The 14,077-nt window shown below is 39.8% G+C and overlaps 1 protein-coding gene and 1 pseudogene across 4 annotated transcripts in view; both read right to left on the bottom strand.

Annotated features, from left to right (window-relative positions):
* ASPH (aspartate beta-hydroxylase) overlaps positions 1 to 14,077 on the bottom strand; it is a 224,029-nt gene that overhangs the window by 27,831 nt on the left and 182,121 nt on the right. The window lies entirely within an intron of this gene.
* On the bottom strand, positions 7,410 to 7,961 carry LOC309858599 (10 kDa heat shock protein, mitochondrial pseudogene; annotated as a pseudogene). Its single transcript has one exon. The product of its transcript is annotated as a 10 kDa heat shock protein, mitochondrial pseudogene (transcript).

Genomic DNA, 14,077 nt, shown 5'->3' with positions numbered 1-14,077 from the left:
TCTCTGTTCCCACAGTTCTGGAGGCTGGAAGTCCAAGATCAAACTGTTGCAAGTTTGGTGTCTTTTGAACTTTCTCCCTGGCTTGCAGATTTCTAGCTATGTCTTCACGTGGTCTTTCCTCGGTGTGCACATGTGTGTCCAAATTTCCCTTTCTTATAAGGACACTACTCATATTGGACTAGGGCCCACCCCAGTAGCCTCATTTTAACTTAGCTACCTCTTTAAATGACCCTATCTCTAAATGTAGTCACATTCCGAGGCCCGGGGGGTTAGGGCTTCAAAATATGAATTTTGGGGGGCACAATCAACACATAACACAAGTGCATATTCAAGTGAGAACTAGCTCCGGCTAAGAGGGCAAGCAGCAGATGAAGGGGGTCAGGAGTAAATTCACAGCAACATGGAAAACAGTACGTTTATAGGAACAAAAGAAAACATGGTCATGGAAAAAGGCAAGAAGAGCTGCGTGGACAAAACAGATACAAGAACTCCCAGAGCTCCGATTAACATTCACTAGATTAGGTAAGCAACTGCATATGATTAGCTATTAAGAAAAAGGGAAGGGAAAAAAAAATTAAAAAAAAAAAAGAAAAGAAAAAAAAAAAAAAAAGAAAAAGGGAAGGGAGAAAACACAGATACTGGCAACTGAGAAGTCCCAGAGATGTGTATGTACCTTGCAAGGTTCTAACTCTAAATTCAGAGAAGGCATGTGGTCAAAGACTATTCTAGGCAAAGTCTGTATGTTAAAATTGGAGTTAGAAGGAATTGGTAACAATGGTGCCTTAGCACCATATATACCAAATTCTATATAATTGGCTGTGAACATGTTGTTATAGCTAATTATTATTTGGGAATTCTATATCTATTTTTTTTTTCTTTTTGAGAGATGAGCTTGAAGCCTAGCCAAAAAATGCCTAAACTTTACACCATGATAATGAAACATGGGTAACATATCCTAGATAAGACAGGAGGAGGGAACTCTGCCTTAGAGGGAACAGCTGGGGGGTGGAGGGCACCCCCGCCACCCCCGAGTGGGCAGCTTAAGTTATGAATCACAGCAAATGTCGTAGTGAAGGCAATGCTCTCACAGCAAACTCTCTTTGCAATCACTTAAATAAAATCTCTGCGGGAAATAAGTAGCATTAAAAAAGCAATCTCCTGCTGAAACTAATGCATTTTAATCAGATTTCCTGTTTTTCCAGCTTGAATATAAAGATAAAAGAAAATATCTGACATTTCTTATGGTGGGAATAAACAAAGACCAACCGAATGAAAAAAACAGAATGTTACTTATTCACAGCACGCTAGAGCAAGGAGGTCAGCCACCATCACTTGTGTTTTGCTGAAGCATTGGGAAAGCTTAAAGGCGAAAAAAGGAAAGGCTTCAGGGGTACCCTGAGAGGAGGCTGTTGGCAGGTAACGGGAAGTGGGCGTCCTATGTGACTGGTCAGGAGAGCATATCTGGCTGTCTCGGGTGGTCCTAAACTGGAGGCGGGAGAAACATTAAGGAAGCCGTCAGTTACTAATCAAGTCCTGGACATTTGGGGCCAATTGTTACAGTGGTTATTCTTTAGCTTCCTGAATTGTCACTAGAGATTGCTCTCTGGACAATCTGACTTCCTGCAAGTCTGGCTCACAGCAGGCTGGCTTCCTGGGTTATTTCCCAGGCGGTTTGCTACAGGTTATGGGTCAAGGGTCTAGGTTTATATATGGTCTGGACATTGTCCACTTGTACATTCCATCTCTCATTGCTCTTACTGAAGAAAAAGGATAAGGTAAGGCACTCTGAACTGGGGCAAAAGAAGAGTCTTGGAGAACTGGAGTTTGCTCTTTCTAGAAAGTGACAGAGAAAGGGTGTCTTCTACCAGGATAGAGAAAAGATAGTCTGGGTTACCCGGGGAAACATCCAGCCCGAGGGTTTCAGGAAGCAAAAGAGACTCCTATTCTTATACCCTAGGCCAGACTGGTAGGCTTGTGGGCTAACATTCCTAGTGAGAGAAAGTTAAAAGGGGAGCCAAGATACTACCTTCCTTCCCTATTCTGTCTACAGGGACCAGTGCACCGAGCTGTGTCCTGGACAAGCAAAAACCCCCAAGTCCTTAACAGCAAGGGGCTAGGAGTCTGATGGGGAGGCTTTCTGTGGATACACTCAATAAACTGCTTGATAAACAGATTATCTATAATATATATGTGCATACGTATATTTAGGACATCGACCTGTGTGGATGTGTACTAAGACATTGATCACAACCTACAGGATGAAAAATTTTGGAACAGCCAACAGAGTGCCAACCTACAGATACAGTTTGCAATTTTTCTGAAATATTAAACACTGTACTGTGAACTCCCAAAGAGAATCACAGATAAAGAAAATTTTTAGACATTTTCTTTTCATTGACCAATACTGAAAACTAACCAATTTTACTCTAAGAGAGAAAACACTCTTTTACTTTGAATTAATTCAAAGACTATAATGTATCTTATCCTTTCGCTGCATTGCCATAATTGGCATCAGATGCCATCCTAGAACCTTGGCCGAGCATTGACTCTTGGTGAGGTCCCCCAGGAAAACACACACAGGAACATCCATGATGGTGGGTTTTCGTCGTGTTTGGTTTGGTTTCATTTTCGTGCTTCATTAAAATCTTGCAGGAGAGGTGAAACTGGGGTAATTATTTTGAATTTAGAGATAAAAAAAACTGAGGTTCAGAGGGTGAAATGACCTTCCTTAGGGGTCAGAGCTAAGAACAAAACTTTTCCAACTGGAGAGCCTCCTTTCAAGTTCACTTTAAGTTGTGCCACCATCCAATTTCCTGAATTCTCTGGGCTCCTACTACCATTCGGTTGTGATTTTTTTTATGTGTCACTGGAGTGTCCCAAAAGTTTAAAGTTTGATTTAGAAAAATAGGATTAAACTATTATGGTCATCTTAAGCAACTGCTTTTAGCGCTTCTTTTTAGTACGACACTTACTTTCATAAAAATTGCTAATCTTCTTAATTTATAGCTTAATTCCACGCAAAATCTGCCATTTTTGCTTCTTTCTTAATCCATTTCATTTCAAAAGCAGTTCAGTGGAAACATTCAAGTATTTAATTGTATAGACAAAAATGTTGAAAAGACAGAAATGTGGAACCACTGAATATACTCCTGAGTAACTCTTATTTTTGGTGAAGCTGACATTATTCATACACAATGGATTTCTTAATTAAAAGCCACGGTCTGCAGGAAAATGATGGAGGGAGTATAACTTTAATCAATCATTCTTATGCACGGTGTCATGCCGTCAGAAAAACAGCACCGGGCAGTCCTCCAGCTAATGCAAGTATAATGTGAGGAAGCGGAAACTTACCTGTGATGCAACACCAGAGCAGCCGCTCTGAACAACTCAGAAAAACTTGCAAGTTTTCCTTTTGCAAAGAGATATCAGGAAACACACACACAAAAGGTATACTTTAAACTAGTTTTCAGGGGTACGTGGGGGTTTAGTCAGTTAAGCACCTAACTCTAGACTTGGGCTCAGGTCATGGTCTCTGTCCTGGGATTGAGCCACAGGTGGGCTTCTGGTTTAGCACGGAGTCTCGCTTGTCCCTATTCCTCTGCTCCTTCCAGCATTCATGCATGTTCACACTCCCTCTCTCCCAAATAAATAAAATCTTAAAAAAAAAAAAAAAGACTATAGTTTTCTGTTGCTATTCACTGCTGTTGTTTCAGGGATATTACAATAATTTCTATGCATGCATTTTTACATCTAAATTAGACATGGAGTAATGTAGATCAAAAGCTAATCTCAAAAAGAGAAGAGCAAAACTATTCTATTTATAACCTAGCAAAGACTTTAATACATTTGTTTCGATTTCTATGTTAAATACCCCCAAAGCACCAAGGCTTTGATATTTTTGATTTGGGCAGCAACCTACTCACTTTCAATGAAAATATGCCTAAAAGAGAAAACTCTACCGGGATATTTTTCTCTAATTTTTTTTCCCATTCAGTTGCCACAGCCTCTTTCCATCTCCAGTGCAGAGTTGAAAAACTGCAAACACCACAATGAGAGGGAAACAATGACCATTCAACAAAAGGGGAAAAACACTGATGATGCATTTTACTGAACAGTGTCCCATTGCCTCAAAGAAAACTGCTCTACTTCTCACTGCACATACGGTGGGAATAATTTAAATGGAAATATGCTATCCGTGGTGTTTGTCATAAGGGCCAGAATAATCCTAGAAGGATTTTGGCCAAAGATGCAGCTACCTGATCTAGAAGGTTTCCACTTTAAGATGTTAATGCCCAATCCATGATCTATAATATTCAAAACTGTAATTTGAAAATGGAAAGAAATTTGATGTACAAGGGTTTGTCCACTAAATGGACATCAGCCCTGGGTTTCCTTACGCAGCAGTCTCTGTCATGGTCAGTATTGGCAAATGATCCCCTTGAAATGACTTCTTTATCTGAAAGCCATAACCAGACACAATATTAGCATTTCTACAAATAAAGATAGTTAGCAAGTGAGGCACTGGATTTCAGACATAAGAGGTCCCACACTCTGAGACTCCATGCAGCTGGGGACCCAGTGATCAATGTTCAAGCCCCGCTTTTCTTCTTAAAAAAGGAGAACTTAAAACAGGCAGGGCTGAAATCAAGAAGTCTGGGGAAAGAGAACTGAAATGAAGACATGATAGGCAAAAAGGAGAAAGACAGGAGACCAAGAGCAGACATCAGTCACTCTGAGGTAGAATGGGCTACGGTGAGGGTATGGACTTTGAGGACAATGATTTTCATTCGAATCCCAGCCCCGCCATCATTAAATATGGACCATGGGCAAATTTCATTTCTCCACTCCTTACTCTGCTCATAGATAAGTGAGCACAAACATACCTATTTTGCAGAATGTTACAAAGATTAAATGTATTATGTATAAAAATGCTCAATGCATTGACTGTAAATAGAAGGCATTCCATACACGATAGCTGTTACATTATTTCAGTAATACATAATATTTCAAAATTGGCTTTCTAAGTTGTTTTTTATTTAAAACAAATTTTTAAATATTCTATTTATTTATTTGGCAGACAGACACAGCGAGAGAGGGAACGCAAGCAGGGGAAGTGGGAGACGGAGAAGCAGGCTTCCTGTCGAGGAGGGAGCCCGATAAGGGGCTTGATCTCAGGACCCTGGGATCGTGACCTGAGCCGAAGGCAGACGCTTAATGACTGAGCCACCCAGGTGCCCCACTGAAGTTGCATTTAGAAACTAGAAATATTTTCCTACGAAAACAAGGTAATTAATTAAATTGACTACTAATAATTAATACTTACTGAGCACTTCCCATTTACTTATTAAGTTTGAACAACCAGGAAACAAATACCATTTCCATAGGTACTTTGCAGGTAATGAAAGCAGAACACATAGAAGCGTTGCTCAATGTCACACAGTGAGTAAGGAATGGCCCCAAATATCAAAATGAGGCAATGTAGCCACGGAGTCCTAACCTCTAAGCTGCTCATTATATTGCCTCACTGGTGATTATTAAGTGTTTTTCATCAACCCCTCAGAAACCTATATATTTATTTATTTATTTTTAAAAATATTTAATTTATTTATTTGACAGACAGAGATCACAGGCAGAGAGGCAGGCAGAGAGAGAGGAGGAAGCAAGCTCCCCGCAGAGCAGAGAGCCCGATGTGGGGCTTGATCCCAGGACCCTAAGGCCATGACCTGAGCCAAAGGCAGAGGCTTTAACCCACTGAGCCACCCAGGCACCCCAGAAACCTATTTATTTTTAACATACCTGAATTATAATATGCTACCACAATTTCCTAGTTTTGTTAACAGATTTATTGAGCTATAACTCATATACCAAAATTCACTCAACTAACTTTTACCATACAGTGGTTTTTAATATACTCACAGAGTTGTGCAACCATCGACTTTGTTGTAGAACGTTTTCATCACGTCAAAAGTAACCCTTCACCATTAGCAGTCACTCCCCTCACTCCATCTCCTTGGTCCCTGGCAATCACCAATCTACTTTCTGTCTCCATAATTTCCCAATGATGAACTGCCTAATCTGGACAGTTCATGTAAATAGAGCCTGCTTTCCAAGATGTATTTATTTATTTTAGAGAGGGAGAGAGAATGTGTTTGAGTGGGAGGAGGAACACAGGGAGAGAATCTTCAAGCAGACTCCCCACTAAGCACAGAGGCTGACATAGGACTCAATCTCACAAACCACAAGGTCTGACTTGAGCCAAAACCAGGACTCAGACACTTAACTGAATGAGCCACCCAGCTGCCCTGGGCAGTTCATATAAATAGAATCATCTAATAGGTGGTCTTTTGTGCCTCATTTCTTTCATTTAGTGTAATGTTTTTAAGGTTCATTCATGTTGTACTTCACTGCTTATTATTGCCATTGTGACGATATATCACATTTTGTTTACTCATTCATTCACCATTTAGATGGACATTTCGGTTGCTTCCACTTTTTTGGTGTTATTAATAACATCAACATTCATGTACATATTTTTGGATGAACGTGATGCTTTTATTTTTCTTGGGTATATACCTAGGAGTGGAATTGCTGGGCCATAACTTTGGTTAGGAACTGCCAAATCATTTTCCAAAATGGCTGTATCCCTTGACATTTCCACCAGCAATGTTCGATGGCTCTGATTTCTCTATATACTTGCTAACATTTGTTAATGTTCATCTTTTTTGTTGTAGCCATCCTAGTGGGTGTTAAGGGGCATCCTGGGGTTTTGATTTGTATTTTCCTAATGATGAATAATGTTCAGCATCTTATCATGAGCTTCTCGGCCATTCATGGATCTTTGAATATGTCTATTCAAATCTTCATCCATTTTGAAACTGGGTTGTCCCTATATTGAGTTATCAGAATTCTTGATATAGTCTGGATCAAGTCCTTTGTCAGATAATGATTTGCAAATATTACCTCTCATTCTGTGGATTTTAATTTTTTTTTTTATTGATTGGGTTCTTTATTTTTTTTAAGGTTTTATTTATCTATTTAACAGAGAGAGACACAGCAAGAGAGGGAACATAAGCAGGGAAAGTGGGAGAGGGAGAAGCAGGCTTTCCACTGAGCAGGGAGCCTGATGTGGGGCTCAGTGCCAGGAACCTGGGATCATGATCTGAGCTGAAGGCAGATGCTTAATGACTGAGCCACCCAGGCCAGACAGTGTTCTTTGAAACACAAAAGTTTAAGACTGATGAAATCTAATTTATCTACTTTGCCTTTGTCACTGTGCTTTTGGTGTCAAATCTTAAAAAAAAAAAAAAAAAAAAAAGTACCTAAACTCAATATTATGAAGACTCACTTTTTTTTTTTTTTTTTTTTTAAGTCAGTAGTTTGGGTACCATTAGTTTATTAAAAAGAGAGACATGAAAATTATTTACATGATGAAAGATTTTACAACTTCACTGGAACGGGCAGCTTCACTTCATGCCATTTTTATAATGATTTCAGTCCACATACATTCTGAGAATGTCACTGTCTCTAAATAAGAAAGAATCCTTGTCCTCTAGAACTACTTTGGTGCCTACATATTCTGGGAGGGAACTTCATCTCCAACTTTCACACTAACTGATTGAATCTCTCCACCCTTTCCTTTAGCACTTGATACAACAGCTACTACTGTTGTTTGCAACACCTTTTCTTGAGATTTTTCTGGAAGCATCATGCCTCCTTTGGTTACAGTTTCAGCTGTACTCCTTTCAACTAAAACTCAGTCAAAGAACGAAAGAAACCTAAACGTCTGCCCTGCCACGACTCGGACCATGGCAGTTCATACTGTGCTCAGCAGCTGCCACCACTGCAAGGAGACCCACAGTCGAACCACGGACCACGTGAACCTGAAGACTCACTTCTGCGCTTTCTTCTGTAAGTGTTAACCATTTTATTTCTGACATTTAGGTCTACGTCCATTTTGAGTTCGTTTCAGTGTACAGTATGAGCTAACTTCACTGTTTCGCATATGGACATCCAGTTGTCCTAGCACATTGTGACAAGACAATTCTCTCCTTATTGCATTGTCTTGGCACCTTTGTCAAAAAGCAACTGATCACAAATGTAAGAGTTCATTTCTGGACTCTCTGTTCTATTTCACATGTCTACCCTCTGGCAGTTTTAGGAATCAGTATAAGAAGAAAAGACTGACAAGGGAAAAAATGTACTCTCTCTGGCTCTATTTTCCTTCCTGTAGATTTATGTTACCATCTAGTGTTTTCATTTCAGTCTGAACAACTGTGTTTAGTCTTTATTACAGAGCAGGTCTGTTAGTTGGAAATTCAGTTTTGATTTCTCTAGCAACGTCTTAATTTCTCCTTTATTTTTGAGATCATTTTGCTAGATGCAGAATTCTTGGCTGACAGCCTTTTTCTTTTTGCATTTAAGCGTTATCCCATTGTCTTCTGGACTCCAGGGTTTCTGATGAAAAGTTAGCTATTAATCATATTGAGGATCCCTTTTCCACAATAAGTCCTCTGTGTTTTCAAGAGATTCACTTTGTTTTTGGCTTTTGACAGTTCGACTAAGAAACATGTAGGTATGTTTTTCAAGTTTATCTTACTCAAAGCTTACTGAATTTCTTGGATGTGCAGAGTAATGCTTTTCATCTAATTTGCTAGGTTTTTGGCCTTTATCTCTTCAATACCCTTTCTGGCCCCGCCCTTTCTTCCCTCTTTCTGAGGACTCTATTACATGTATATTGTTACGTTTGTCAGTGCCCCCCACACATTGTTTTCTTCAATCTATTTTCTTTCCATTCCTTAGTATAAATAACTTCAATCAACCTATCTTCAAGCTTGCCGATGATTTCCTCTATCAGCTCAAATCAGCTGTGGAGCCTTTCTGGTTATTTTATACTGAAGGTGTTACACGCTCTCAATTTTCCATTTGGTTCGGCTCTATAGTTCTATTTCTTTATTATTATTGTCTACTAAGTGAGCTATCATTGTCATTATCTTTAATTCTTTAGATATGGTTTCCTTCAGTTATCTGGGTATATTCATAATACTGATTTAAAGTCTTCATCTAGTAAGTTCAGCATCTAGGCCCCTCATGACAGTATCTACTGACTGTATTTTCCTATTTTTTGTATATATGTATATATACGAGTATATATACATATATATATGTATATATACACACACACTCTTCTGTTTCTTTGTGGGATAAGTAATTTTCGTTAAGACTAGACATTTTAGATAATGCGGCAACTCTAAAAATCAGATCTGCTCACCCCCAGCATTTGTTGTTGCCACTACTTGTTTGTTGAGTGATTTTCTTGGTTAGCCTGTGAAATCTCTTACTCTATTGTCATGCATGGCCACTAAAGCCTCTTCTTGATTAGCTTAATAGTCAGCTAATGCATGGTCATTACTTGTTTACTACTTGCTTGAACTAGTAACTCTTCCCTCCTTCTGTTGAGAGGCTCTGTGTGAGTTTTGAAGCATGCCAGTAATGCTCAGGCAGTTTACAGCTCTGCTCTAGCCTTCATTTCTTGACTGTGCGGGGCCTCAGAGTCAGCCAAACGAAAGGACTGGCGGCCCCTTGGGTATTTCCTGGGCATGCACCCCAGAGCGTACATGTATTGGAATATACAACCCCAGGAATACGTAAAAGCTTTTCAAAGCCTCTCATGGACAACCTGCTCATCAGATTTTCTTTATTAAGTACTTTTCTTGCAGGGGGCAGGTTCTCATTTGCCCCCATATTTTAAAAACTGCCACTGATTCTTTTGACTAACATGCTGGGACAAAGCCATACTAAAGAGTGAGGTCAAATAACAACGTTTTCCTAAGAATGGGGGTTTCTCAACAGCACAGGATGGGTCAAATAATGACAGTGTTCTGGATATGAAACTTTGTAAAAGCCCCAGACCTAATCTGCTTACACTTATGGCCACAAGGCTGTGGTCTTCAAGGTCTTCACAGTTAGTGTTGTGAGACTGTTAATTTTCAAGTCTATTAAGAGCTAGGGAGGAAAGGATGAGAGCAAGTCAAGTTACTATCCCACAAATCCTTCTATTCTTACTGAGGCTTAGCAGATTTTCTTGAATAAATGTTCCTCAAATTGCGGCAACTCTTTGGTTAATTGTACAGAGCTCTGCAAATGTTGATTTTGACAATTTTTCTCAGTGCTTTCCTTCCTTTTATGCAGGGGTAGAGTTACAAAGATGTTCCCTGTTCCATTCCCAAATCCTGCCCCATCCCCCAATATTTTATAACCATAATTAAATACTTGAAATTTCAACAGGAACTCTGCATACTCTAAATATCCTTCCCTATTATACAGCAAAAATTTCTAGAAAAGGATATCACTGAAGAAGAAATGCCCTTGAGGAAAAAAGAATTCCCTTCAGGAAGAAGAATCCCCCTGACAAAGAAGAAAAAGAGTGGACCTTTTTCTTCTCTAGGCATCCCTTCCCAGTGCAGTAACGATACAAGAGAATTTTCCCACATTCAGGGAGGGCCAACAAGGATATTGTACCAACTGCTTACATGTAAGAAAAGTAAGTGGTATGATTTTTATATCCCTGGGACTTCTGACACATCTATGAAACAACTTCTACAACAAACCTCATTTATGAGCACCTACCATGTATCAGATACTGTACTAGTTGTGAATATGACAAACATGGCCCACTATCTTAGAGCACATGATCTCAGGGGGCTACACAGAACTAAAGAGGTGATTAGAATACAATATAAACGCTTAAAAAGAAAGTATAAGGTGTTTTTGGATACATGCAAGGAAGGACTCCTAACTTACTCTCTTAAAAGAAATGACCACTTCTCTAACATCTGAAAGATAAACAGGAATTGGCTGTGGAAAGGATAGGAGGAAAGGAGAAAAGGAAAGAGTAAAGAGAGGCGAGACTATCACATGGATGGTCTGGCAGGAGGAGGAACTTTGCCTGAATTAAAAACAGTAAAGGGCAGTCGCAAGAAATATGGATGCAGTAATAAACCTGGAATTTTGGGTAAAGCTGAATCCCTGACCAAAGCTATGAAGTTGGAACGGAGTATTAGCCATGGGATTACATGGTGAATTAACTTTCACATTGAGTGTTAATGTCTGCTGGAGAAAGAATAGAATGAGTAAAAAAATCCATTTGGGGAGCACAGCTTTGGTTTTAGCGAGAAGACTTTAACAAGAAACTTTAACAGCAGTTGAACCAGAGTGGACAGGTGTTTTTTAGAAAATGACAAGTAAGGGAAAACAGAGAGTAGGGAACAGTGTTTGGATCTGAGTGTGTGTCCCCAGTTAGCAAGGACATTGAACACTGGAGGCCACTCTCCAAAAATCCATTGTGCCTCTTCCTCCTTCCTAAAGAACCCTGATTTAGTTCAGGTGTATACTTCCCCTCAGGTTATCCACTGGACTTGGAGAAATCTGACCTTTCCCTGGCTCCAGGAATTGATCAATTGACTTAAAGATAATCTCACAGCCCATCCAGAATGGAAATGTAACTTAATTGGCTCAATCAGACTGAAGGAAAAAAGGTTTTTATTCCCTGGTTGATGGAGAGGTAACATTCTCCTGCTGGAAGCCTGCTGCTCCAGCCTGTGGCTAGCTACTTAATTTCTCAGTATTACAGTATTACAACTCTTTTGTAATTGTTAGTGCCCATGTGACATGGTTATGATCACTAGGACAAGGTCTCCTAGGAGGTTTCAAGTAGACCATTCAGGCCTAGTGTGGTGGCTCAACAATGTATGGAGCTCTCAAACACTTTCTAACCCTCCATTCCAGGGGCTGCTGGCAGCCATGTTGACTTAAGCAAGTGCAAGGACAGAGCTGACCAGGGAGGAAGTACAGAGGCAAGAAAACCTTCCACCTGGGTGCACAACCCCTGAAATCTGCCCTACTGCTAGGCTAGGCTTCCTTCACAAATGTCAGCCAAACTCCTTGTTGCTTAAGCCACATTCCAGTTGCATTTCTGTTACTTGAAATTGAAAGCATCCAAAAAGCCACAGTAGGAAAATAAACTCACAGAGAGACCAGGAGAAGATGAGATATTAGAAAGAGAATCAGAAGAGCCCAGTGTGATATAATCTGAGAAGGGATGAAATTTTACAATGGAAAGCACTTCTGACAGTGCTAACTAACGGACATTTATCCAGGAAAACGTTTTTCTTGTATTAAGTCTGCTTTGGACAAAGAACCTCTTTAAATCGATCTGCATTCATGGTCACCACACGATGGTTTTCTGACTTATAAAATATTCAAAGTCTAACTGACAGCAGCCTACTTTACAATTGGATTATGATGATTATAGTGTGCTTTTACAATGAATCAGAATAAGTATGGTCAAGTAAGACCTATTTAAAGTAGGTAAATTGACACTACTTTGAAACTTTCTTTCCTCAAGTAGAAAAAAATTCTTCGGTGAAGTCTTCTTACAGATATATTTTATTCAAGATGTTCTTTAGCAAAATAAATAAATAAATAAAATAATTGAAAAATGTAAAACACTTAAAAGTAGAGGGAACAGTATTAACTTCCATGTATCTATCCCCCAGATTCCAAAATTGTCAATATTTTGTTAGTCTTGTTCTTTCTTTCTCACCTCTCTGGGATAAGTGAATGTAGTAGCTACACTGAAAGTGGTAAGAATAGGCCTCTTAGCTCTGACCCTACATACTGTACTTTACCCTACTTGCATGGGCAGGGTAGGTGTTGGCTATCCTAGGACTGCTGCCCACAGACGAGACCAGCACAGTGGTCAAACATCATGTCCTTTCTGAAAGTGGAAACATATTGAGCATAAATGGAGAGAAGGAGGAACAGGAGCTGGGAGTAAGGGAATGAATGGATTTTGTAATAGTAGGAAATCCAATATTATCTCAACACCTCAAAAGAGGCTCAGGGCAAGAGATGATATTATCCCTTAGCTTGATTATACCAGATGCATGAAAAGGTGAAGCCATATATTTCTAGGTCCACTTGTAGTTTTGGAACTGGAGGAGATTAGCAGAGGGCTGCCAGCTTGAGTGGCCTTGCCCTGGGAGCTACTTTCAAATGGTAAGATGATGGACTAGGTTAATTATTAGTAACTGAATGGAAGGCTAGTAACACGCCAATATCTATTAACTGTTATGATCTTATTATAAGGCATGCATGACAAAAACAAAAATGAAAACAAAAACTAGGGGGTGACCTGAGGTATAATAGGACATATATTTGATCTTTGTCCCAGATTCCTGGCACAGAGCTCTTAATGAGGTGACTTAGAACAGGTGCCCCTAGATAGCCTCAGGGTGGGGCTGGTCACCAGAAAGACCAAATGATTGGAAGGTTAGACCTTTCAGCTCCACCCACCAGGCACTGGAAAGGGGAAACAGGTACTGCTTATTAAACTCTCCAAAAACTTGAACAAGATCTGATGAGCTTCTGTGTTGATAAAAGTATACACACACCAAGAGAAGATAATATTCCATTTCAGAGGGACAGAAGTTCCTGCACTCAGACCCTTCTGGGTCTTATCCTGTGTACCTCTTTTTTTTTTTTTTTTTAATATTTTATTTATTTATTTGACAACAGAGATCACAAGTAGGCAGAGAGGCAGGGAGAGACAGAGGGGTAAGCAGGCTCCCCACTGAGCAGAGAACCTGATACAGGGCTCAATCCCAGGACCCTGAGATCATGACCTGAGCCAAAGGCAGTGGCTTAACCGATGGAGCCACCCTGGTGTCCCATGAAACTCTTAATCTCACAAAACAAACTGAGGGTTGCTGGAGAGGTGGGGGTGGGAGGGATAGGGTGGCTGGAGTTATGGACATTGGGGAGGGTATGTGCTATGGTGAATGCAATAAAGTGTGTAAAGCCTGACGACTCACAGACCTGTAGCCCAGGGCAAATAATACATTATATGTTAATAAAAATGATTTTTAAAAACCACAAAAATCCCCCATGAGTTAATTTACCTCCCATTTTATTAATACATCTAACAAGAAGAAAGAGCTTACCAAAGCAATCATAAACTTCTGACCAGCCACTACCAAAACTACCAAGCAGAGGTTCTTACCATTTGGATTTAATTTAC

The sequence above is a fragment of the Mustela nivalis genome (assembly GCF_964662115.1).
Source record: "Mustela nivalis genome assembly, chromosome: 2".
Classification (NCBI taxonomy): domain Eukaryota; kingdom Metazoa; phylum Chordata; class Mammalia; order Carnivora; family Mustelidae; genus Mustela; species Mustela nivalis.
This window is presented reverse-complemented; position numbering and strand designations above follow the sequence as displayed.